At 42.1% G+C, this 27,957-nt stretch overlaps 1 protein-coding gene across 4 annotated transcripts in view; it reads right to left on the bottom strand.

The window, feature by feature from the left end:
- FAM135A (family with sequence similarity 135 member A) overlaps positions 1-22,256 on the bottom strand; it is a 100,694-nt gene extending 78,438 nt beyond the window's left edge. For 3 of the 4 annotated variants that reach the window (XM_054997503.1, XM_054997679.1, XM_054997593.1), the window contains exon 1: positions 22,167-22,256. The gene's annotated coding sequence lies outside the window, so the exon portion shown is untranslated. Of the gene's footprint in view, positions 1-21,452; positions 21,784-22,166 lie in introns of those variants that run through there. The other variant, XM_054997413.1, reaches the window with a different exon arrangement.
- Between the last annotated feature and the right edge of the window lie 5,701 nt (positions 22,257-27,957).

Below are 27,957 nucleotides of genomic sequence, written 5' to 3'. Positions count from 1 at the left end.
ACTCAGCTGTCTCCCATAGTGCAGCTTCATCAAGGAAAACTATACCCTGCTTCATACAAGAAAATTCTCCATTCAGGAATCGCTAGAAATCTTATGAAACAGGTGTTTTGGTGGAAACCAATCAAAGTATTTCAGTAGCATTTCAAATGAAGGAAAGGGCTCGTTAAATCATCACACAACCCAAGAAAGGGCAGTGGGGACAGCCAGCAGAGGATTTTCTGAATTAGGAGCAGTATGTCAATAGACGTACATTTTATGAAAACTAGAGGCCCACACATTGTGGCTGGTACTCAATCACTGTTTGGAAAGGCTTCCCATACAGGTCTGAGTCCACACCCTTCACTTTTTAAAAATTAAACACTGCCTCCCTACTTCTCTTCCAAGTATACAGTTACTACATTCTCCCTTCTCCAAAGCCCAAGTTCTTTCCCAACTCCACTCAGGAAGTTCTCCCTCCCCAAATTCTCCAACTCACCACAGGCAAGCTGTCCACTGTTAAACCCACCCCTACTCTGGACTTATTTCTATCAGGGCTCAACTCTTCAGGAATCTATTTTCAATCCTGGGGTAAAAGGCCAAGGAACGTAATAGTTTCCTCTGCAATAAAAGAAAAAAAATCACACCAAGTTTCTTCTACCAATATCTCTTTCATGCAGCAGCTTCTTTTTTCCACAAAAAGGTCCTAACTTTCTATTTAAATTAATTAGGGTGAGAGAGAGGAAGAGAGTAACTGCGGTAAAGTGATACACAACTTCTGTCTTTTTCATCTCTGAGGTAGGATGGAGGAAAAGAGACCAGCAAAAGAGAGGAAAGTGAGTATGTACAACTGCAAACTCAGTCTGCTGCAGTTTACCAAAGCGGAAAGGGGAGCAACAAACAAGGAAAACACATCCAGGATGGGATCTAAAGAGGTTTTAAAATGCCACTGCCAGTCAATAAGATGACTGCAGGTATTTGTAACAGGGCACAGGAGCTAACAGTGCAATCCTAAAAAGAGTTTCTCCAGTCTAAGCTCACTGAAATCAATGGGCTTTGAATGGAGTAACTGTGTTTTGGATTGTACTGTAAGGGTAGTCTTGGAACACTGGTCACCAACCTTTGCCTTGATAGGAGCTACTTGTGAGTAAAAAAAATATCTTGTGCTCCCCACCCCCACGAGTTATCAAGTTTTGTTCCATCCCAGGAACAGAACATGGCCTAGGAGAAGAATCAGAAAGCAGCAAAGAAATAAAATATATAAAATATATGAAATAAAAGCTTTTAGAACAGATCTTTTCCTATGTCTGTAGGAGATGCATGAGCTACTTGCAGCAACCAGCAAGCTAGCCACGTGTTGAGGACTCCTGGTTTAGAAAAAATAGAAAAAATAGACTTAAAAATACTAAGCCAAATATATTTTTTTTACAAAAAGACTGGACAATCTGGTGCTGTATCCCTCTTTGCCACTGCATCACAAAACCTTCATGAAAAAATGCACATACTAACATTTGCTAATTAGGTTGGGGGGTGGGGTTAGATAGAGTAAAAGAGGGGCCTTACTTATAATAGGCAGCTCCTAACTTTGCAACCTAACCTCCAACTATCATGGCTGATGGTTTTTCATGCATGCTTTCTTATGCCACTAGGAAACATCTTGGAAGCAAAGAGAAGGGCACAAACACTAGAGCTTCTTGCTAAGGCAGTGAGGCAAACACAGAAAGAAAAATGGTGTTCTGCAATACAAATCCACTGAGACCCATTCACTTCTCCAAGTGATGTTTTAGGGCAGCAGAGGCTGCCTTTTCACTGCTGAAAGAATTCTTCTTCATGATCCTTTCTCCCATTAATTTTTTTTATAATTTCCTACCTATATATTGCTGAGATTTTATTTGTCAGCAGATACTCTGGAGTTGATATGCTGAAAAGAAAACAGGGAATTACTATGTTCTGTGCTATGCTAATCACTAAAAACTGAATAAAAGGGCCAATAAGAGCAGGATTACAAAGTATTCCAAATGCCTATCTAAACATATTTATCCTCCAAACCATTTCAAGGGCACAAAACTTTAGCAAACATGAGAGCTGAACTAAACTGTTACACAGAAAATAATAGAATCTCCTGTGCCTCATGTTCAAGTTTGTTTAAGAGGCAAGAATTTTTACAGATAGAGTGGACATGATCAAGATATAAAACTTAGAAAACAATTCCTACACCCAACTGAATGGCAACTGCAAATTTAAGAGGGAGATCCTAGCTGGCCAAAGCGTCCCTATGCCTCCTCGAACATGTAGTTCTGTCTGGACAAGAGCAAAGTCACCATCAGTGTCACACTGCTCATTAATGTCATTAGCCGTCACCTCTGTTTTACAGCTGCACAGACCTAGTCAAAGGCTGCAAACTGAAATTGTCGAGCAATTAAATAAACAATACGCTTCTCTTAAACATAAAGTACTCCGAACACTATTTTATATGCCTCCCCTTACCACACATTTTATAAACTACAAATGAATGCAACACAGAAATAAACTGTTGAAAGTGTCCTTCAGCTCCAGTTAACTCATTCATCTGAAGTCTTCCACTAAAACATAATATAAATTGAAACTTCATGGATGTGTTCAAGAACCGTTTGCAAAACTGCTGGAGATGCACGCAAGCGTAAAAAAGTGATGTTTTAGTACATAAACCTCTCAGAATACTAGCGCTCTGCATCTGCTCTGAAAAAAGTGCAATTCAATCAGTTCTGATCCTCAAGGCACAGGCAGATCTGTGATCCCGCCCCCATCATGTGGGGGGGGGGATCTGTGAAGAAATACGAAGGCAGAGAGAAAGTGGGGTAGTACTGACAAGAGTACACTATGGCTGGCAGCAGTTCAGGATTATACCTCTGAATGGTCTGTTTTCTGGTTCATTGCCATTCCAGTTTACCCTTTTGTTGTTATTTACCCTTTTATTTATTTAACACATTTATATCCTACCTTTAAAAACAATCCAAAGAGTGATACCATGGGAGAAACCTGCAATCTCTTGATTCTTCTTTATGTTGCAAACAAAAGTAACAAAACAGCTTTTCCTCCTTTCATCACTCGTTACGGAATGAAGAAAGCAGTACAATTAATGTAGCTAATCCAAAATAGAAAATTAGCAACATTTGAATACAATGAGGAAAAGTCATTGTCTACATTTTGGCACCTTGCTGACAAAAGCAATGGGAAAGGGAGGAAAAGGGAAGGCAGAGAGGGGAGTGAATCAGCAACTCAAGGAAGTCACAGCCAGGCACGTTGACCAATCAGCAAAGTAGGATTATTGATATTGCCATCAAAGAGGATTGTGCTGATATATTTCTGTGCACAGCATTTTCACCAATCACTGCTCTACTGGGAGCGCTTTCTGGATCCCATATAAGTATGAAGAAGAGCAATTTCCCTGTCTGTATTGCATATTTTCCTGTTGAGAGACTGTATGTTTACCAGTTCTCCAACACTCTTCGCAATTTCAAAACTATGGGAGAATATGACTTAGAACATGCCTTCTTGAGGTGCCAAATACAAGCTCCCACAACCCTTGTGTAATTCTGCTTGCATTTGCTAGGGTGCCAAATGCCTCCCTGTGTGTACTCTGTAATGAGAAATTTAATTGCCTATAAAAAAGGAAGCACTCTCTCTGAAATTTGGCCTGGTAGTCTCCTTAGGTGACAGTACAATCTCTAAGAATTTTATCCAAGTTGAAAGGGGAAATACAAAGTTAGAGCCAGAAATGTGTTCAGTGATTCATTTCCTATGGATTGGGGATACTTTCTCCAAACTGTCTGAAATTTGGCAGCAGGATCCCATAGCTAAATTGTGTAATCCCCAAGAATTTCAGTCCAACTGGGTTGAAAACAAACCTAGTTACCTTCAGAAATGCATTTTTCACTGAAACCAATGGAAGCTAACAAAGACTGCAAAGACATCTAATAACAAAAATAAAGAAAATTAAAATACAACCAACCATTAAAATAAAATTTACTGAATACAAGTGGAAGTACAGTTTTGGTGCACGCTCCTCATAATCTACTGCAGTGTATTAAAATAAGGATTATCTATTTTTTAAACTGCAAACCAATTATATGAAAGCAACTATTCCTGAACTAGCGAAGTCACATCGGGACCAACAGAAATCAAAGTGACATATCATGATCTTAACTGGATTTATTGAGCAAACAGATAAGAAAACACAGGTCAAGGAGCTCGGCAGAAAAACAGAGTTACAGCAATTTTGAAAGAGATGAAATGCTCTGACAGCTTCTTATAAAATGAAGGCAAAAAGAATCCTTGAGCAAGAATAATTTAATTGAAGCAGTTTGAATTAGGGTGTGAAGAGATGGCTCTGGGGATCTCGTAAATATTAGGAGCACAGGCTAGGTATGGCAGATTAAAAGATAATGTTACCTTAAGGGTTATACATTGCAAGACCCGTTGGCCAGCAAGTTAAATACCACCAAGTGGTACAATAGTTGCTGTATCAGATGCTCCAACTGCCATGTTTCTTCACCTGCTCTAATCGACAAGCTCTTCCATTTCCACAAAAGACTCCAGGATGGCTCTTCTGATATACAAAGTGTTGCTCAAAAGCCACTGCCATACACTATGCTGTATTGATTTCACAGTCAACCAAAAGTTTCCCATCATTAATCTCGGACTGTAGAGATCATGTGTATTATTCTTTTGCCTCAGTTTTTGCCTCTTATGATTTCACAGGCAGTGAGATCAGAGTAGCATGTCACAAAGGCACCTGAAACACCATTCCGCTTCTTGCAGGCTCCAAGTGAAGTGGAAACAGTTGATCAAGCGTTACTGACTTTAGGGCACAAGCCAGGGCAGACAGAAGAGCCAGAACAGATAAGAGGGGGAAAGTGGGAAGCACAGGAGGTTCAACATCACTCACAATCTGCTTATTTCGGCTAGGACTGCCTGAGATAATAACTCCAGAAACGGACATTTAACCCTCTATCACTGCTAGCCTGATGAAGTACCTTATGTGTCACACTGCCTAAAATATACTTTAAAATGTATCAGTTATCACATACTGCTTCTGAAACTGATATCCAGGGGCTCCTGTGGGTCCATGAGTCCTTCAGGACGAACAATCTAAGACAAGAGTGTGAGCCTTTTTTTAACTCATCCATCTAATGTGAAAATGGAGCCCTCTCCGTTTTCTAGGAACAGGGGCAGAACTCTCCAAATCAAGACAAGGGTATGGAATCATCTTCCAACTCTTTTGAAGGGTGGGAGTTCATGGAGGTGGCCACAGTCACCTAGCTTCCAGATCACCAGAACATTAGACAAGCAATGTGCAGATTGGTCACTGGGAATTAATAATTTAGCCCGAAGAATTCTGATTGATTGAGTGGCATATTTCATTTTATTTTCCAATGCAAAAGCTTTTAGCACAGAGAAAGAAAGATGCCACTCTGAATCCCATAAAATAATAGCTAATGGCTGTTTTCTGTCTAATACTAGAAGTTCAGGTTTTGTGTAGTGGTTAAGAGAGGTAGGACTCTAATGTAAAGAACCAGGTTTGATTCACCACTCCATTCTATCTTTACTGCAGATTGATGTAACACACCCTTATACATTGGAAACCAAGCCTCAGAGTACAATAATAAATGAAGAGTATAGTGTGAATGCAGTCCTGGGTCTACTGCAATATTTGTATTTTATCACACAATACTAAAGCTCTAGATAAAACACTGAGAACATTTCATGATTGGTTTCTATATGTGTGGGTGAGTGTGATTATAAATTGTTTACAATTGACCACCGAGGAAGGCCTGAGGGCCGAAACACGTCTGGTTGGGTTTTTTTTACTGTACCTTGGTCTATTTGTGTTGGTCATTGCGCTGTACCATCATCTGTACCTTGAGATATTTTAGCAAGTTTTAGCATATACATGTAGCCTGCCATTCAGGCCTTATATTTATAACTCATTTTAATCCATATTTGTGCACATTTATAATAAATACTTTCTAATATATATTTTAGGTTGTTACTTGACCCCTCTATTCTGTTCCCCTGTTTGTTTGGGTTGAGTTTGTGGGGACCTTCCCCCCCACACACCCTTTTTTCTTTCTTCTTGTTGCTGTATATTGGGGGCTGCATTGGCTGAGTGCTTGTTATTGAATTTGATTCCCCACTCCTCCACTTGAAGCCAACTAGGTGACCTTGGGTCAGTCACAGCTCTCTCAGAGGTCTCTCAGTCCCACCCACCTCATAGGATGATTTTTGTGAGAATAATAACATCCTTTGTAAACCACTCTGAGTGGGCATTAAGTTGTCCTGAAGGGCGGTATATAAATCAAATGTTGTTGTTGTTGTTATTACTAGACTTCTGTTTTTATGATCAGCTCTGAAAGTCTTCCCAGACCACTTCCCACTCACTGTTTGGTTGACCTCGATCAAGAAGTTATCAACTAAAACCAGTATTTCTTGCTGTCCCTGGTAAAAAGTCCCTTCCAATAAAGGGGTGAGACTGGGTCAGAATTTTTTGAGTTGTGCCCCTAAAGAATTAGCTACCCTCCGAGACCTGACTTTGTTGGCTATCTACAGACAACAGAAATGTCTAGGTCTCACATTATTGTTTTGCTGATGATTAAGCTCCACAAGGCACACACAAGTTGCTTCACATGCATTGAAAAGCAGCTGTTTGATGAAGCAGGGAAGAACTTGGGTGTCCATGTTTTTTTTCTAAATTATTAAATAGTGGGTTCAGACTTGAGGTAAATCAACAGCTCTTTATTTAGCAGGAACACACACACACACACAACAACAACTGAACAGAACCCCTCAATATATATATACAGCAGCTCCGCCCTTAGAATAACTGATAGCCAATGAAATCACATACTTCACAATACCATCGTTTGCATACCCCATATACAATGTAACTTATTTACAGCTCTGTGATTGGTCTTTATCTTATCACCCTGATTGGCTGCTATCCATAATTTGTAACCAATGATAGCATAGCCTTGAGCTCTCTTGCAAGCTAGAGTTCGACCAATACATTACATAAATCAAAATGGGGCTCAGGTCACTAAGGTATGAAAAATGTTGAGCTACCAGATTAAATCTCCCAAACCCAGACTCAAGTACATCCTAGCTATCCAAAAACTTGTAAAACTAAAAACAATTTTTAAACACCTAAGCTATTCTTAAAAGATCAATACGACACTGGACTCATCATAGCAAAGATTTTAGCGGGTCCAACAATTGCTATGACTTCACATAAAGCACTTCGGTTTGTTTCCTGATCTGTCACAAACAACAATATTCTATTTGTGGTCAAATATTTACAGACAACACCTCTGTACCATAATAGACTGCCATAAATGTTAGGCAATTAAATTAAAGAGTATAGGAAATGACTATATGGGTCAAGTTTAAGTAAATTCAGGCGAAATTTAATAACCCTGATGTGGAATGCTTGGGTTCAAATCCTTTGCTCAACTATGCCTGCCAAGTGACCTCGGACCTGTCACAATCTCTCAGCCCCCAGGAGATAAGTTAAAAGAATGGAGAGGAGGGAATAAAATCTTTCATCCTTTACCAATACAGATTCTGGGTTGGGTAGGAAGAGTGTGCCGAGTGTGCTTTTTCACTGAGACCAGAGGCCTTGGTTGGCATGGGTTAAAGCAGAACAGAGCTAGGTTTGAAAAAAAGGGTTGGTTACGCATCCTATACACAACCATTACTGAGGTAACTGCCACAGCAATTACCTCAATGATGGATGTGGTGTTATGGAAAATGTCTCCTCTGTCATCCCATTCATGACTAAGGCCACTGCTACTGTTGCCAGCAGTATCAGGCTAACTCCTCTGAGGAGTAGGGGTGGATAGCAGGTGTGAGAAACTATAGTAAACGGACCAAATACTGGAACACTCTATTCTTCCCCTTCCCCCCACCTATCCAACTTTTGAGACATTCGCTAGCCTAAGAAGAATATGGCACATTTGGCATGCATTCAAAAGTCTAACACATCCCTTTAATATATTCCAGACCATTCAAGAAGCCACACCTCACTCACTTCTCTCTCATCAGCTTAAGAGGTTCCACCTGGGCCAGCCAAGCAAGAATTACCAACTACTAGAGAAGAGCAAATGGGTGAGGGACAAAGGTCCATCTTCTCATAGCTGTTCAGGAGAATTGTTAAACTACAGGATGTGGGTCTTCCCCACAGTATAGCCTTTCCTTGTTCCTGACTGCGAATTAGTGCAGAGACTTGCTACTATATGAGAAAGCGAATGGCTGCTCTAGAGATGCTGCTGAGATGGGGACCAAACCTGTCCCTGGAACTACTGGTGTTAGATCAGGGTGGGCTCAGTCACTGGCAGCGAAAAAGCAGAGTCCCGCTTTGGGCAAGTCAATTTCTGCTGCCCTGCAGGCGAAAGGAGAGTCGCTTGAAGACTTGGTGAAAAGGTCGGTTATCGAAGCCATAAAGCCCTTTGTTGACAAGCTGAATGAAACAGATCAAAGGGTGGGCTTAATTGAGAGCGAAGTGAAAACCATTAAGGAAGTAGCGGGGTGGGGGGCAGAGAAGTCTGCCCAGGAAAATGCGTCACTCGTGAGGGCAACGAATAAAGAGTTAAAGCTGGTGGAGAACCAGCTCATCGGGCTACAAGTGGAACGAACACAGACAATTTTGCGCCTCCAGAACGTGAAAGAGGAGGAAAATGAGGATTTATGGGGTCTGGCCTCGGAACTATTGGCGACACCCGCGAGGGCAACTAAAGAAGAGGTAAAAAGCGCCATTTTGGAAGTCCGTCGGGCTTCTTCAAAATATGCAACGAAGCGTCAGCTGCCTCGCGAGATCATCATCGAGTTTTCATCTAAAAGGATCCGAGACACTATCCTATACAACTCATATAATGCGGATCTGGATTTTCTGGGTAATAAAATTAAGATACTGAAGGACGTCCCATTTTTAGTTTGGAAAAGAAGATTTAAGTATAAAAAGCTCGCAGCTCTTCTGAGGGAACGTGGAATAAAGTACAAATGGCTATTTCCGGAAGGTATTTGGTTCAGTTACAAAGATCAAGCTTACAAAAATAATATCAGAAGATGAATTAAGGGACTTTGAGGACAAAAATCAAGAATTTCAGCAAGACACCAAGCAAGAAGAAAAGGCGAAGTCTGAAGGGGGGGAGGGAACAAGCACTGCGGCTGCAGCTGCTCAGAGAGAATTGTGTCCGAGGCCCGGGGGGGGGGGGAGACTTAATTTGAATTGTAATTTGTATTTTGCAAGGTCAGCCACTCCATCAATATCATACAAAGTTTTAATTTTTTAATAATGGCAGTATGAAGGGAAAGCATTATGTGTAGTGTAGTGTTGTTATATGTTGCTGGGTTTTTTTCTTTCCTTCCCCTGCCCCCCTTCTCTCCCTTTGTATTGTTAGTCAATGTAGTTAATAAAAAAAAAAGGGTGGGCTCAGTCACCCGGAAGATCCTCTAGAGTATTTCATTTATGGTCCTCCATTCAAGCAACTAAATTCAATCAGTCATATAGCATAACCTACCTCAGAGGGTTATTGTGAAGATAAAATGGAGAAAGGCAAGGTATAAATGAAGTATATAAATAAACCATGAATAAAGATGAAATAGGGACATCAAGAGTTGCATTCACCAGACTTTTCCTCTACCCTAACCTAGTCTTAATGATGAACATTTAACTAGAGCCTGTTTGGTGTAGTGGTTAAGAGTGCTAGGACTCTAATCTGAAGAACTGGGTGTGATTCCCCACTCCTCCACTTGAAGCCAGCAGGGTGACCTTGGGTCAGCCACAGCTCTTCCAGAGCTCTCTCAGCCCCACCTCACAAGGTGTTTGTTGTGGGGATGATAACACACTTTGTAAACTGCTTTGAGTGGGTGTTGTCCTGAAGGGCAGAATATAAATTGAATATTGCACACGCACGCGCATGCGCACGCACGCACACACACACACACACACACACACACACACACACTAAGAATACGATGCAGAAATAAGGTTTTTTTTTTTATAAATTTTTTATTTTTCAGTATACTACACAACACTACACAAGACTATCACAAGGAAAGGAAAAGGATGAAGAGAAAGGGAAGGGGCGGGGAAAAGGGGACATAAAGGGAAGGATAAACTACATTCAACACTACACTTCAATGTTTTCCCTTCATACTGCCATAATAGAAAAAAATAGCTCAATAAAATGATGATGGGGTGGTTAATCATACAGATTACACATTTCAAATTCTAATTAAACTTTCCTCCCCCTTCTGGGTCCCGGACGCAATTCTCTCTGTGCAACCGCAGCTGCGGTGCTCTCCTCCTCCCCCCCCCCTCAGGCTTCTCCTTTTCTTCGTTCTTGGTACACTGGAATTCCGGGTTTTTATCCTCAAAATCCTTTAGTTGATCTTCTGATAGTATCTTATAGGCTTGATCTTTATGTCTAAACCATATTCCTTCCGGAAGTAACCATTTATACTTTATTCCATGGTCCCTCAGAAGAGCTGCGAACTTTTTGTACTTAAAACGTCTTTTCCGGACTAGAAATGGAACGTCCTTTAAAATCTTGACTTTAAGACCCATAAAGTCCAAATCCGCATTGTATGAGTTATATAGGATAGTGTCCCGAATCTTTTTAAATGAAAAGTCAATAATGATCTCGCGAGGCAACTGTCGCTTTGTTGCATATTTTGAAGAAGCCCGACGGACCTCCAAAATGGCGCTTTTAACCTCTTCTTTAGTTATCCTCGCGGGTGTCGCCAGTAGTTCCGAGACCAAATCCCACAGATCCTCATTTTCCTCCTCTTTCACATTTTGGAGACGCAAAGTTGTCTGCATTCGTTCCACCTGTAGCCCGATCAGCTGGTTCTCCACCAACTTCAGCTCTTTTTTCGTAGCCTTCACAAGTGACGCACTTTCCAGAGCAGACTTCTCTGCCCCCCCTGCTACTTCCTTAATGGTTTTCACTTCGCTTTCAATTGAGCCCACCCTTTGATCAGTTTCGTTCAGCTTGTCAACAAAGGGTTTTATGGCTTCCACCACCGCCCTGCGCACCAACTCTTCGAGCGACTCTCCCTTCTGTAAGGTAGCCGAGATTGACTTACCGAGAGCGGGACTTTGCTTCTTTGCTGCCATTTTGGGGGGGGGGGCGCCAGCCAGATCCTGGAACTCACCGAAGGGGAAGAGCGAGTCTTCTTCAGATCAACCTCTCCTTCACAAACGCTTGTAGAACAGAAGGGATTCGCTTGTTTACAGGCTTCCGCCTGTTTCTTTTATTTGCCGTTTCTCGTTGCCCGGCGGCACTCAAGGCGCCGCGCACGTCTGCCGGCCTCCATAGGGACAAATGGGCAATTCCCCCCCGCATTAATTCCGGGAGGTTCTTCCCGCAGCGTCCCGGACCCTGCCTCCCTAACTGGGAGTCCTGGGGGCTAATCCTTGCAGATCAGCCGCCCGGTCAGGGTGCCCGGTCGTTTCCTCCCGGACCTGCCGAGAGGAGCGTCCGGCATGGCTGAGAAAGCGAAACCGACCTCCGATGCAGAAATAAGGTTTTAAAGTCTACTTCATTAAGACTGGTCCTCGCTGCACCTGACAACTCTAATTCATAAAACGAATGGATAATTCATAAAACTTGGTATCTGAAGAAGTGAGCTGCGGCTCACAAAAGCTCATACCCCAGCCACAAATTTTGTTGTGGTGCTACTGGACTCTTGCTCTTTTCTACTTCATAAAACTTTATGCTGGAACAAAAATTTGTTAATCTTCAAAGTACCCTAACATTTGTTTGTTTTTGCTAAAGCAGATGAACCTAAAAGTCTGATTATTGTTCTGCACAGCTGTGGACCATAACCATAAATTTTAAAACATGAAAAAACAGTAAAAATAATTAGGTAAATGGTTATTTGGAACACAGGAATATACAGTAATCATTCAAGCATTAATTGTGGGCTGAGTGGATTGACTTAAAAATCAATGTGATTTAAATCACTAAGGAAAAGTTTGATTTGACTTTTTAAAAATGTATTTATTTGGCTACTTCCTAAACAGAAGACCACAGTACTAGGTTGTTATAACTATAACAATGTATGAATCCAATGCTGAATAAAGCCGTCATACGACAATGGTAAAACATATATTTAAAAGTATTTAAGAAACGTATATATATAAATATATAATTTTCAACTTAATACACTTGTGCGCACGTGCGGCCCCCGCACACCCACCAGTCTCTCCTACAATCTACACTTGTGACAGGTTTCTGAAGATGTTGGTGGGATTCCACACTTTAAAATGCTTCTTCTTTCCTGTGCTTTTCTTTTCTATCTCTCTTCCTTTGTCATAATTGCCCAGCCCACCAAAAAGTAAGCAATCCCAACCTGAATCAAGATCCAGTAAAAAATTATTCGGCATTGTCCTTTGTGAGATGCAAAGAGTGTACTTTTATTTGACTGATACTCATAATTAGAATATTGACCCAACCTTAGACATCAGATTACTACTATGCATAGAATATATGAAAAGGTCACCTAGATACTGATTAGAGAATGACACCTGGGGTGCCTGGTCAGTCCCTGGCAACCAATATCAAGCCATAATATATAAACTGTTAAGTTGTACAGTGACAAAGATGTTTTGTCCAGTTTTTTTAAGCAAAGAAAAGTAGAATCATACAACTGGAAGGGACCCCAAGGGTCATGTAGTTCAATTCCCAGCACAATGCAGGAAATTTTCAGCTCCCTCCCTCACTTCCCCCAGTGACCTTTGCTCTATGCCCAGAGGAAGGCAAAACACATCCAGGATTCCTGGCCAATCTGGTCTGGAGAAAAAATCCTTCCTGACCCCAAAGTGGCGATCGGCATTACCTGGACATATAAGAAAGAGCCATACACTGGCTAATCCCTTCATGCCCTCCCTCTCCTGATCTGTGTATATTCATACTGAATCACAGAATCATCACTATGTCAGGTGGCTATCTAGCCTCTTCTTAAATACTTCCAAGGAAGAAGAGCCCACCACCTCCCAAGGAAGTCTGTTCCACTTAGGAATCACTCTAATTGTCAGGAAGTTCTTCCTAATGTTTAGGATCCTTTGTTATCTCCTCTCGAGGCTTAACTTATCCAACTCTTTCAACCATTTCTCATAGGACTTGTGTCCAGACCCTTCATCATATTTATAGCCCTCCTTTGGACAAATTACAGCTTGTCAACATCCTTCCTAAAATACAGTGCCCAACACTGAACACAGTACTCCAAGTAAGGTCTAACAAGAGTAAAGAGATAACCATCATTTTGCATGATCTGGACTAGAGATGGGCACAATCCAAAATAAATTAACGATCCAGCCGATCATGGATCGGCGCCGGCAACGATCCCCAATAAACGATCCACCCCGATCATCTCCCGTTGCCAATCCGTGGATCGTGGAGGCCAAAGCACGGCGCGCTGCTATTCCCAGCTATGTGGGAAGATGGGTGTTGGCGGCAGCGGCCGGGCCCAGTGGGCACAGGGAGATGGCGACGAGCCGCCTCCCCTCAGGGGGCGGGGGGGTCTGGCCTGTGTTTGGCTGTCAGAGCTGCCTATCAGGGTTTGCAAGGATGAGACTGGAGTGCCCATGGCTACAAAACACTCCCTTCCCCCTCCCTCCCCTGGCTGTCTTCTCCCAACTGGTGACTGCTTTGCTGCTCCGTGGCTGGAAGGAAGCCCTGCTGATCAAGGAAAGCTGGGCTTCCATTCGGGTTTCCAGGGCGACAGAAGGAGGGCAAACACAGCTCAGGCATTCCCCTGGCTCTGTTGCCAGGGGAATAGATTGCTGGCGCCTGAGTGTCTGGCTTCCCGATCCGAGCACGGTCGCCCCGATCCAGCCCCCCTCCTGATCGCTGCATCGTTGGCCGTGGCCGAGTCCCGCTGGGTCCTGATCGAGTGATTGCCATTATCGTGGGGGGGTTTCGATCGTAATGCGGATCGTGCCCGTCTCTAATCTGGACACTGTACTTCTGTTGATGCAGCTCAAAATCATATTTGTCTTTTAGCTGCTGCATCACACTGCTGAGTCATGTTCAGTGTATGGTCTACTTGTACTACTGCCAAGACAAGTCTCACTCATTCTGTAATTATGTATTTTCTATGTAAATGAAGAACATTTATCGCTGCTGAAATTCATTGTTAGTTTTAGCCCAGCTTTCCGGCCTGTCAAGAACAACCCGAAATTTGATTCTATTTTCTACTGTATTAGCTATCCCTCCCAATTTAGTGTCATCTGCAAATTTAGTAAGCATTCCCTCTATTCATTCATCCAACAACACAGGGCCCAGGGTAGGTCCCAGAGGCACTCCACTTGACACTCCTCTCAAAGAAGATGAGGAACCATTTACAAGCATGCTTTGGGTATGTTCTGTCAACCAACTACAAATCCATGTAACAATAACAGCATTCAAACCACATTTTACTAGCATCTCAACAAGAATATCATGCGGGACCTTATCAAAAGCCTTACTGAAATCAAGATAAACTATGTCCACAGCATTCCCCTGATCCACCAAAGTAGTAACTCAATCAGAAAAGAAGATAAGGTTAGGCTGACGTGACTTGTTCTTAAGGAACCCATGCTGGCTCTTAGTAATCACAGCCTTGTTTTCTAAATGCTCAAGGACTGACTGCTTGATGATTTGTTCTAAAACTTTTCGAAGTATGGATGTCAAGCTGACACATTGGTAGTTACTGGGATCCTCCTTTGTTTTACTTCTTGAAGGCTGGGACATTTGCCTGCCTCCAATCTTCTGGTACCTCACTTGTTCTCCAAGATTTCTCAAAGATTATAGATAGAGGCCCCACAATTACATTAGCCAATTCCTTTAGTACACAGGATGCGATTCATCTGGCCCTGAACACTTGATTTCATTTAAAGAAGCTACATGTTTATGTACCACCCCTACGCCTATCCTAGGCTGCAACTCCCTTCCTTCATCATGTGTTCTATTTTTGCCATGTTGAGCACAATTTCCCTTGCACGAGAAGACTGAGGCAAAGTAGGAGTTGAGCAGTTCTGCCCTCTCATTTTTAGGTGCATATGATGGTTACAAATTCAATTTTAAGACATAATGTTTAAGTTCAGATTTTATTTTGAATTTGATTTTAACAAAAACATAACTCAAACTTTTTAAAATATTTAACTGCAACTTTTTAAGTCCTATTTTTTTTTAAAAAAATGTCAATGATTCTTATCTACCTTGATAGTGAGAGGGGCATAGAATGACCTATGATATGTAGAAAACAAAGCCTTAATAAAGCACACTGATGAGGATTTTCAGTGTAAATAAAAATACAAATTGTAAGGAAACTTGTTTAAATTTGAAGAGACACTGAACCATATCTGAAATGGCATAGGCTGCATTAACAGCATAATCCTATACTAAGTTACGCCACTCTAAAACCACTGAAACCAATGGGCCTAGAAGCATGTAACTGTGCTTCAGACTGCACTAAAATACGATGATTTCTCTGATGCTGAACCACACATTCAATTGTCTATTTTACTCCAGAGTACCTAAGAAGTCGATGGAATCCGCTAATGAAGTGCAATGTTCCCTGTCACTATATCGCCTTACAGAGAGAAGCAAGTCTTTATCAAGTTATAGATGGGCTTGTATCAGCAATATGGTGGGTGGGTTCCTTCAATAAAAGGGGATAAATAAGATAAAAAAGGGTTTACCTATGACTGTGTCCTTAGTATTTGCTCCTTCTGTCTAAACAGTTTTAAATATGCAAGTCAAGATCCAAAGCAAGTCATGCAAGGGATTTTTTAATTTAAATAGCTGCCCCTGTCCCTTATGACCATATCAAATTACTTTTGAAACTCTCTTCTGTGTTCTCCTGTGTCTTCACATTTAGGGAACTGAGGTCTGAGTTTTAATCTTTGTGTCCTATCTTTGACATTGAAAACCATTCCTTCAGGGAGAACATACAAAGGCATACTTTGCCTTCTGGAAAAATCTCCCTGTGGTGGAAATCAAACTTTACCTCTTATTTCCCATTGCAGTACTCTTACTTACTGAGATACCAGGTTGCCTCTTGATGCTGGTCCCTGTGAGCTTCTTATTGCGGATGCCTCTTTTCCGTATGTATATGGTTCTTGCAAAAACCTTGTCCCCTCACACGGGTACTGATACGACTACATTACATGGGATATTTCTAATAGCTATGTTACAGGAGAATTCCTTAAAGGAGTACTCTGAACGTTTGTGCTGAAGAGCTCTTAGGTTTTCTATACATGCCCCGTGCACTGGCTGTGACCGTAAAGGTGTTTTTTCCTTCCCTGGTTTTCCTCCTGGCAAAAGGAAAGTTTCCAGGCTACTTGAGTTTGTGGTACCAGGAATGTGAAACCTGGACTGGGGTAGCCCTGTTAGTTGTGCCTATTCCTGTCAGTTGCTGCCTTCCTGCCTGCCACATTATGACAGCCCACACTGGCAAAGGCACTATGGTTTATCTCTGGTTGCAGAATGTGAACTATGGAAGGGCCTTGTGTATCGAGTGAAATCATGGAATCATTAAGCCAACTAAACAGTGAACAATGCATCCAAATACATGGATAACATGAAGACATCAATAAACAACCTTGTGATTGGAATGCTGCAAGAGAGTTGCCTGGGATGCTTTGGGTGTGTCTAGTAATGTTGCCACACACTGCTGTTTTTTCCTATTGGTATTGTAGCGATACTGCCTTTGTTGTTAGGAGTGGTTCTATTATAGCAGCACAGCAGCTTCCGGTGTAGCCAGACCATAGGGTTCACAAAACTTGATTTCACAGTTCTTTGGACTGTAGTCATAGTTCAGTTTTAGTTATTAACTATTGACCAAACTATACACTTTAATCAAAAGCATTTTGATCCTACTCAGCATTAAAAGCAACAGCAGAAAGGCACTGTAATTATCCAGTTTGCCTTTTCTGAAATATATGAGCATAAAAATTAACATTTAATGATACTTTTACCTGCTTACCCAAATGAACAAATTCTTTTGAAGGTCTATTCAGTTGATAACTTTTATTGCTGCTATTGCCATATTTCAAACATCCTGTCCAAAGCTTGCACTGCTGCAAGGTCTTGTACTAATTCAGAGGATACAGAAGTCACTGTTTATGTGAACATTTCTAGAATAAGTGTTGTTCAGAGCAAGGTGAAAGGCAAGGCCTCTATTACCTTAAGGGAATAATTACCTTTAAAAATGTCAACCAGTTAGAAAGGTAACAAGGTACGTAATTTAATATTATGGCACTGGGGAAAGGAAGATGAATATAAGATGCTGCAAATGTTCACAGAGTTGACCAAGAGAAAACGGCTATCCTACTGAAATTAGCAAAAACTTTCACATTAGCCTCCTTGGACTCAGTATTTCAACAGATTACAATTCTGTTAGTCCATTTTATGATCATTGACAGGCCAGAATTATTTCTCTTATTGGGTGGAAAAAGCTAAGAACTAACCTGCAGTAGAGGCTTTCAAACTTTTTACTTTCAGCAAACCCTTTCAGAGGAGCTCCAATGCACTGTAAAGGATTCTGTGACATATTCTAGGTGCTATGACAGAGGAATGAGGCCCTGACCTCAGAGAAATTTTTCTTTCCTAAGAATGAAGGAATAAATTCAGATTTCAGACTCAAGAGGAAATGAGTTTCTTTTATGGAGACAAACAGGCAGGATGGAGATGATAGTGAGTCCATCTGCCAAGGAGGAGCAAAAGATAGCTATCTGGATATTCTGAGTTGGACCATAAAGGACCAATTCATGCGTGTTGGACATGTGCCTCGATTAGACAGGAGAAAAGGTACAATACATCTGGGGACTCAACTCCCCCCCCCCATTTCATGGTAGGTTAAACCCTCCCAGCTGGGACAGGTCTGACACCCTGACAGGGGTGTGCAAGCCAAGGACTGCGGAACATGAAGAAAAAATGGAGTGATGTCCATTTTGACAAGCCTCTATTTTTCAAGATTCCAGTGGGCTTGTGTTGATTCCATGGAAGGAAATGCCAAGGTACCAGGGACTTGCTCAGTCTCATGTTTTTATTTCTTTTCTTAGTTATGAAACATTTTGTAATATTTTAATATAGTTTTCCAGTATTCTTGTGTTCTAGTGAACCAAGATGTATTTTAGTAAAGAAAGATCTTTTCCTTTTAAAGATCTCAGACCATGCTCAAAAATCTCACTGCTCATCCACACACAGACCAGAAACTCCTGACTGGGCTACACACAGGTAGCTGGCAAGGAAGAAGAAGAGGTGTGTGAAACAATGCATATCCACACATGCACCAAGCCCCTATCTGCGCCTTAAGCTGTGCATAAAGAAGGGCAGAGCTTGAGCAGTGGAGGCCAGACCAAAGAACAGAAAGCAGAGAGGAGGGGTTGGAAGAAAGCCGAAGTGCACTCTCACATACAGCTTCCCCATGGGCAAAGAAAGTGAGGAGAAATCTTTTACACTAGGTACCATGTGTCTTTTGTGAAGCATAAATCCAAACTGTTGGTTCTCACCATTACCAATCACATGAAATCCATATCTAATTCTTTACAGTGGCTACACGTTATAGAAGACCAATAATGGAAGATAAGCAGCTTTTCAAGGTAACTTACCCATTATTACTAATCTTCCCATAAATGACCCCTCATATGTTTACGATGAGCCTCAAGATTTCCCAAAACACATCTTTGGAAGCAATCTCCACTTAAATTTACACAAATACACAGAAGAGACGTGCTTCCAAAAGTTATTAATTGCTAGTTATGTCAGTCCTACTACTGACAATCCAAATGATGTTTTTAGGTGAACATCAGCAGCCTGTTGCCAGGACATATTAATAGCTTCTCATTTTAAATGTATGTCCTTTAAGCTGCTTTTGAAGTAATGCATTTTACATATATTTTCTTAAAGTATTTAAGATCTACTACAATTATTTAAACGACAAAACTGCAGTCATGTGAATATGCCAGCTAAGAATCCAATTAAACAGCTACAATAAAATAAACAGTTTGAAATTAATTATGTAGACATCCAGGCTGGGTTACTGACTACTGAGTTCTCTTGATAGCACCGGTATGGATTCTTGAGAAATTATCTAGGTCAGCCACCAATGTATCAAGGAAGACAAGGACCTAGTACATTTCTATGTACATGCCTTATATACTTTCCTGTTTACCTCTCACAGTGCAATCCTTCAAAGCTAAACAGACTACTCTTATGTTTACTCAGAAATAAGACCAACAGAGTTCAGTGGCACTTATTCTGAAAGAAGCATAACTAGAATTGCGCTCTCAAACAACTTTAGCCTACTTCCATAATTCCTCTTGCTGCTGCAACAGTCATGGATCTCTTGAGAAGATGACAGATTTCATAGTCCAGCAAAATAACTCCTTCCTCAAAATCATGTGTCTACCTATGGTTGGAGGATGTAATCAATAGAAAATCCTATCATTGGAGTTTTCATTACCACTCAATATGCAGGTAAAAATATTTCCCTCTGTGTTTACTTATAGTATTAGTTTCTATCCCACTATTCACATTTTAAAGAAACAGGTTCCAAAAGGACATCTCTCTCCGCACTCGGAACTCTGACCATCCTCAGGACCACACTTGCATAAAGAAAAGTTGTTGTGTGAATTACCGACACATTAAAATTCCTGCAACTGCCGTAGCAGCACTTTCCACTGTCTCTTGTCTACAGTTATTAAAAATGTTGCCAACAGGACTCATGTACTACTAATGCAAGTATGAACTTTCTTCATGCAAATAAATTCCCAAGAACAAACAGGACTATTTGCACGTAGTAGATACTCTTCATAATTAAAAAGTCCCTATTGCCAATTATGCTACATGTATTTCCAAAGTTATTGTCAATATATCTGATTTTCAACGTGACCAAATCTGTGGATACTTAAATTCAGAGAATGGAGCCATGTACATACAAGACTGATCTACAAATCTGAAAAAAGCCCCAGGTTCCTAGAAAAACTTGAAATTTAAAAAGAAGAAAAGAAAAAGATGGGAGGGTTTTTTAAAAAACCCAAAATAATACACGCAGCACCTGTCTCAGCTATGCCCCCTATTTTTGAAGGGTAGCATATACCCTACATAAAGTGAACTTTTGTTTAACTGAATCAGTGTTATGTATTTTAATAAAGGAAGCAGATTTTTTGCAGCACCCCCTGGAGGACAAGAATCAAGAAAATGTCAACAACAATTCTGTCTTCTTATCACACACACATTCTTCTACAATCTTCATTCAGTTCCATTGTATAAACACACCACTCCTTTTGTTACTTAATCAAAACAATATGTGCAATCTGTGGGGAAACAGGTCAATTTTTTTATGAAGCGCAGAATTAGAACTTGGTGTTTACATTTTAGACAGAAATTAAGTTATGTTTTTGTACAGAAAATAGGCATGCTAACACCAAAATATTACTCCCAGGTTTGGTTTCTGTAGATCATTGACAGAGACTGTCCACATGTACTTGGCAGGGTCTTCAAGTACAGTCCCTAAAAAGCTTTCTATACCAGAAAAGAGTTCAGCTCTGTTCTTACAAGGTATCAGGTAGCGTCACAGAGTTAAACGAGGACACACTACTACATTCGGAATGCTAGGAATTTATATTGGTGGAAAGAAACAAATCTGAGGTCTCTAGGGGGGGAAGGAAATGTGGTAGAACAGCCACATGAAGTATTATACTCCTAGGTAACACTTTAAAAAGTTGTTCTTGACTATGGACTTAAGTGGGTAAGTGGGTATTGGTTCCCCCTTCCTTACTTCCAGGAGATTAATCAACTAAATGAAAAATAACCTATCAAGGAGAAAACACTGGAACACAGAACAAAAAAATAATCACAAAGCTTATCGATGAGGAAAGACCTAGTAACAACGAAAATACTACTTTCTGTCATGAAATAAAAGAAAACCACACAACTCACAACCTCGCCTGTCCTTCTGAGTTATGGAGAAATGCGTGAAGGGTATTCCAAATAGGGCAAAAAGCCAGATAACATCTCAGGACTACAGTTTTCAAATGCATGAAGGAGAAATGAGGAATGGGCGGGGGGGGGGACGGAATCTCCTGCTCTCTCAGGTCCAGAAACAGAAAAAGGCAAATGGCAAAATTTGATACAGAACTGACATCGTCAGTTCAAACTATATTTTTGGCTAAAACCTTAAGACTGGACTACCTCCGTCACACACACAAAGATAGATACTGAGCATCCACAAAACCCATATACAGATAGATACAGAACACCTATATAACACACACACACACGTCTCTTTCACCCTTGAGCCCTCTCCTTCCTTTTGCAAGGAGAGCAAAACACATTCCTCCTCTGCTCACCCGCCCCTTTATACCCTTTCCTTGCCGGCCTCAGCTTTCGCTTACTACCACCGGACCCACCTGAGGCGGGAAGAGCCCCCTGGCAAAAGGCGCCTACCTGCCCGTCCTCTCACCTCCGGGATTGGGCGTTCGAGCCCGGTGCGCGCCCGCGCGCGTTCCCGCTCCGGCGTCGCCACTTCTAGAGAAGCCCAGGCCTCAACAGCAGCACCGGCGTGGCGTAACACACGCATCCGATGCCGGCGTCTACTTAGCAGGCACAGCGGCCCGCTCTGCCCTCCTCCTGTTCCTTCACGGAGAGGCGGCGGGCGGCGGCAGTAGCAGCAGCAAAGCGTCAGCCACAAGCCGCCGCTTCCTGCTTACGAGGAGGCAGGCGGGATAGGCTTGGAAAGGAGCGCCCCCGATCCTGCAACCAGGGCAACCAGCGGGAGCTATTGTGGCATCCCTGGCTGGGCGAGAGGGAAAGGCCAGCTCCCTCCGGCTCTGGCGGCGCCGGGTCTCTACCAATTCCCTTTCACTGCCCCGCTTTCGTCGGGAATCGAGATTTCCCTCCTGCTGCTGCTGCTGCTGCTTGCGGCCGGCTGCTCCCTCTCAGCTCGAGCTCCCCCTGCTGCTGCGTGCAGTGGGCCAACTTGGGAGCCAGCGGCTCGGCTGTTCCCTGCGGGCCAGCCACGAAAGCGGGAAACGGCAGCAGAAGCAGCCGGCCCAGGACATGTTTGAATCGCGCCTTAGGGCGAAGGCCAGCTTGGTACATGGCTGCCTCTACTGCTGCCACCACTCCGCTGTGGGCCGCGGAGCGGGGCCCCTCACTCACCTGTAATTCTGCCCTGCTGAAGGGTTCGCTCTTCGGTTAAAGCTTTTGGGGGGAACAGCAGAGCCATACTGCCGGCTGTTTCAGGGTTTCTCTAAGCAGCTACAAGCGCAGTAGACCACAGTCACACCACCTACTGGCTTCTTGCAGCAAGCCGGCCCCTTGCTAATACTCTCTCACGGTAACATCCCTTTTCAGCAGCTGCTTTCAAACGGAGACCAAAAAAGTAGTGCTAAAATAATAGGGTAATAATGCTAATGTTGGGCTCCAGATGATTTTTTTTTAAATGAAACAAAATCATCGAAAGAGCTACAAGTTTTAATGAGGAGGGCAGGTTAACGAGACACCACAAGAAGGTGTTTCAAGGTCACAAGAAGAGACAATGTGGTGTAGTGGTTAGAGTGCCAAACTAGGATCTGGGAAATCCAGGGTCAAATCCCTTCTTTGCCATAGAAGCTAGCTAGTGTGTGGGCCTCTCACACACTAGCAGCCTAACCTCCCTCAGGATTATTGTGAGGATAAAATGTAGGAGAAGAAAACAGTGTGAGCCACTGAGTCCCCACTGGGAGGAATGGTGGAGTATAGATGCAGTAAATGAAATGAAGGTGAACCGCAGGAACAAGATTTTGGCCCAGTGCCCATTCATTGTAAAGCTTTAGGACTGTACCTTTCTACATACACACATAATTTACATTATAATCTAGAAGGTAAAGCACTAGGAAAGAAAACAAGAAAAGTTGGCCAGCTGGTAGTTTCTTCATTAGCAATTGCTTTTTAAATAGGGAGGCTCAGTCTCTGCCTCAGATATGAGATTTAACAGTCAAGTCATCTGAGGTATGATTCTAGCCCCACATACGGATTTTAAACAGGTTTTTCCCAAAGGCAGATACAGACTTATTTTGTTTGATGTAAAAGAGTGTGTCGCTACAAATAATATCATCTATAGTACTTTCAAACAAATATCTTCAATATATGGATTAGGATTTTTAGGGCCCCAGCTGCTGTCTCATTTACCCTATAAAACTGCCCCAACCCTTTTGCTGCTTTTTGGAAGGACCTAGTGCTAAGAGAAAGGATGCCTCCCTCCTCTGTACACCATACAGTAGCAGACAACAAGGTAAGATCACCATCACTCAGTGATAGAGAGCATTACTTTTGAATGTGGGTAGATTCGTAGTAATGTCTCCCCATTTCTGTTATTGTCATCTAGCATAGGACAGCCTGTCGAGCACCCCACCTTGGCCCTCCAATGCGCCATGGGTATGCACTGCAGATACTTTCTCTTCTTTGCCCTGGCCTAGACACCCCTCCTCTCTGTTAGTCCTGTAGTGCATCCAGGATACTTGTTGAGCCTCTCCATTGGTCTGACTACTTATTATGTCATGTGACTTCTTATGACATACTTGCAGCTCAAGTGGATCCTGAGTCTGGAAAGGATGGAGGTGATTGTTTTGAGTGTTTACATGGTAGAGATTATTCCCACAATCCTTCAAACAATCGTGTAAGGTAGCTTTCTGTTTTTCAGAGAGGAAACTGAGAGGGAAGACAGAGTCGTGCCTAAGAGTACCTAATAAGTTTGTGACAGAGGCAAAACATGAGCTAAAGTCAGAATACTTCACAAAAAATTATCCACTAAGCAAACACCATAGGCTCTGCTCAGGTGGAAATAACATTTATGTAGAGGCCATGGTGACCTTTTAGTGAAAAGTGTTATGGCCACTTCCAATTGTGAATAGACTTCTCTGAAGTAGCATAGTGAAGCTATTGAAATAGTGCCCAAGTAAACAAGATGAATAGCTGGAGTGGGGGACATATAACTACATGGCTTTTGGTGGTCTTGAAAGATAGATTTTCAAATGATAGAACTCATGGACCTGGTAATTATTGAGGATGTTTATAGTTTTTAATTTACAGTAGGGCACTTGAAAGAGAATCCTTTTAGAACCATTAACATAGGGTTGCCAGTCCCTCTCAACCTCCTGGCGGGGGACTGGCTCCCTGCACTTACCTGTTGAAGTGTGTGTGGGGGGTTCACTTCTGGGAAGTGGCATCATCACACAGCCTCCTGGGAGCACGTCCACGCAGCGGCCCAAAACGGGCCCGTTTAGGCCCCAATCGGACTTGTTTCGAGCCCATTTTGGTGTGGATCGGGCCCGTCTTGGCCCGGATTGGGGCCACTGTGGAGTGCTCCTGCGCTCCACAGTGGCCCAAAAACAGGTGCAATCCGTACCAAAATGGGCGTGAAACAAGCTCAATTGGGCCATAACAAGCCCGTTGGGGGCTGTTGCGGAGCATAGGAGCGCTCCTGCACTCCGCAGCAGCCCCAATCCAGGCCAAAACAGGCCTGATCCAGGCAGCTGCTGCGCATGGGAGCGCACAGTGCCGCAGGGGAGTGTGCACAGAAGGTGCGTGCCCCACCACTGGCCAGGGGTGGGGGTGGGGGCGGGGGATGCCCTCCCCCACCGGGGTTCTGGTATCCCTACATTAACATAAGAATGATTTTGCAAATTGATTTAACCAGCTAAATTAAAATTTAAAATTAAAATTTGTGTCTTATTTTAAGCTAGACTCAGTAAAGGTGAGTCTTCTAGATGTAAGGTCTGTGATTGGTCCATTGGGTTCTAGGGTAGCATATAAATTTAATAAAAATAATAACTGTCACATTCTTGTGAACAGCTTTCTGGAACCAGGATGAACTTTTATTAACAATTTACATACCTCAGGTATTGGTGTTAGAGGGTGTGGAGCTAATCTACTGCTTCAGCCATCTCCTTGCTTGTTTTACTTTCTGCTGTGGCTTTTGCAATTATTGACCACATCTGGTCAGAGACTGGAAAAGTTTTTTTTTAAAGCAGATTGACATGCCTGCAGTTACCGTTTGCCAGGGCTATATTCCCATTGCAAATTGTAGAGCTGTAATTCAAAAAAAGTCTCTGCAATCTATGAGGTGTATCTGCTAAGCCCTGTTTTGGAATAGTAACCAGTGGTTTGTGTTCTGTTTCTGCCAATATTGGTTTTCCATGTAAAAAAACTTGATTTTTTTTTTGCCTGCAAACACTATTGCTAGAGCCTCTTTTTCAATTTGAGCATATTGACATTCAGTTGTTGTTAAGGCTCTGGAAACAGACACTATGGACTTCCAGTGGTCACTATAATTTTGTAATACTGTTGCTGCTAGAACATGCTTAGAAGTATCTCTTGACAGCTTGGTTTGATGTTTGCCATCATAGAATGTATGATTTTCAAACTTTTTCTAATGATGGGCATCCCAAGTCCACTGAGCACTTTTACATAACAGGGCTTTGAGATGAACAGTGTGATCAGTTAAATTAGGAACAAATTTTCCAAAAAGTTCACCATGCCCATAAACTTTTGTACTCTATTTGTTAGCAGTGGCATGTTAGTAATACCTTGGATTCTACTGGGCTCAATATGCCCACCTTATTCAGTTAACTTTTCTCCTAAGTTACTTCCTTAACTCTAAATCTGCATTTTTGTCTATTGAGTTGTAAACCTAATTCATGAGTCCTTTTCAGAGCTTTCTGTAGTCTCTGATTAAGTTCATCTAAATGTTTGTCCCCATAGCAGGACACTATCAATGTAAACTCTAGTACCTTCAATTGCTTCAAAGATTTGTTTTCTTTCTATGAAAGACTTCAGGAGCAGAACTCAATCCGAATGGCAGTTTAGTAAAGCAATACCTTAACACGGGGTGTTGAAAGTACACAATAGTTTGCGGTTTTATTCTAGGGGCACCTGCTAGAATCCAGTAGATGCATCCAAAGAAGAGAAATATGTTTCCCCTGCCATTTGAACAAACATCTAATCTCTAGTTGATATTGAAAATGTTATCTTTTAATATATTTGTCCAGCTTTTTAGAATCCAAACATAACAGCAGGGATCCATCTTTCTTCTCTACTATAACTAAAGAATGGACCCATTCTTTGGGTTCTTTGTTTTTCTCTATAATGTATAGCTCAATCAGTCTATATAATTCTTCTTTTAGCTTATCTTGAAGAGGCAAAGGAATATTTCTAAGTGCATGTATGCTAGACAAATTAGGTTCTGTCAGATCTAGTTTATATTCCTCTGAGAGTTTCCCTGTGCCAATAAAGACATCCTGAAAGTGACTGTCAATGTTTGTGTGCCCCTGTTGTTCCACACTGTACAGCTTTTTAATAAGACCTAGAGTCTGACATGTTTTAAGTCCACCATGAGTATTCCATCACCTACAACAATTACAAACAATATTTTACCATAGTACTGTTTACTTGAGTATCTAGCTCACAAACTCCCAAAGTTGTAATGAGCTCTCCGCTATAAAATTTAAGTTAGATCAGTTTGTACTCATTGTGGCTGTCTCTTTAAGACCCTTAAAGTAAGCTCAGAGACTACATTTACTTGAACTCCAGTATCCAACTTGTAAGTTATAAAAGTCCCATTTGTGTTTTAGAATAACTGTCTAGTCACTGCACGCTGATGACTCTTGCAGACTGCAATAAAAATTTTCTCCCATCCTGGGGCTGTGGTCTTCTCTGTACTAAGGAATGTTGATGGCTTCTCCACCTTGCAAAATACCAATATTTTGTTTCTTTCTGAGTCCAGTCTCTACTTGCTTGCAAACTTTTGTTTCAGCTTGTTGTAAATGCAGCAGGTCTGTGCAAAAGCAGGACATTGCCTAGGTCTGTGTTTGCTTCCATAGCATGTTAAGTTCATATAGTCTTTTGTAGATGCTATGCTGTGGTGATTTTGCATGTACTTTTGACTCTGAGGCTATCTGATCAAGTCCACTGTTGCATTGTTCTGATTTCCTTCCAGAACCTGTATTCTCTTTGTTCTGCTCTACGGCTTGGCAAAGTCTGATTGTTTTTTCCAAGGTTAGATCAGAGTGCTGAAGCAATCTTTTCTATAGGCCTGAGTCCTGGATACCAATTACAACTTGGTCTCTAGTAAGTGAATCTGCAAGTCCTCCAACATTGCAGGTCCTGCTTAACAGCCAAAGATCTGTAATGAAGGATTCAGAGGTTTCCCCACTGTTATCTCTCAAAGGTTTCATTTAGTTTAAGGGTGCGATATTCTTGACATTTCTGTATGCAGTCTCAGAGCTAGCTTCCTGTTCTTCACTAAGTTGCAGTCTATTAAATAAATCCAATACTCCTGACACCACATCACCTTTTTTGAAATTCTCCTTCAGTGGGGGAAGGCATCCAAACAGGTTAGGTCACACCTCCTCTTGCTCCAGGCAAGGCTATGCAAATTTGTGTATGGCTTCCAGGGACAGAGCAAGGAGTCCCTGCTGCTCCAGGAAGATACTAGAGTCGAGCTCTATTCAGAGACAAAAAATGCAGAAGAGAGATCTTCCTTGAAGAACTTCCTTATTTGCCAATCCAAATTGTGCAGCAATGGAAGGTATTCTCTCCCCCACCCCACCCAAAAAAGATCCTGGTCCCTGAGATATGGGGAAGAGAGAGCATGTGGAGGACAAGCCCTCCCCATCCAAGGTCTTGGGCAAAGGGGAAAGGCAGATGAGAGCCACTTTCTCTATAGCACTATAAGCTGAAACGTCAGGTGTTTCTGAGCCTCAAATCCCTGCTTGACCAGATCAACCTGACCCATGCCAACAACATTGACATGTTCAGAGGCATCAGCAAGGCAAGGAGGATCAGCTCTGTGGCGATTCAGAGGCCAGAGAGCCGAGTCGCAATTCCTTCACATCAGGCTGTCTCAGTCACTTGGGCAGTGAGTCGATATTGCCCAACCCACTGCCCCGGGCTCTTTCTGATGGGCCAGAAC

Source organism: Eublepharis macularius, chromosome 1 (genome assembly GCF_028583425.1).
Source record: "Eublepharis macularius isolate TG4126 chromosome 1, MPM_Emac_v1.0, whole genome shotgun sequence".
Classification (NCBI taxonomy): Eukaryota; Metazoa; Chordata; class Lepidosauria; order Squamata; family Eublepharidae; genus Eublepharis; species Eublepharis macularius.
This window is presented reverse-complemented; position numbering and strand designations above follow the sequence as displayed.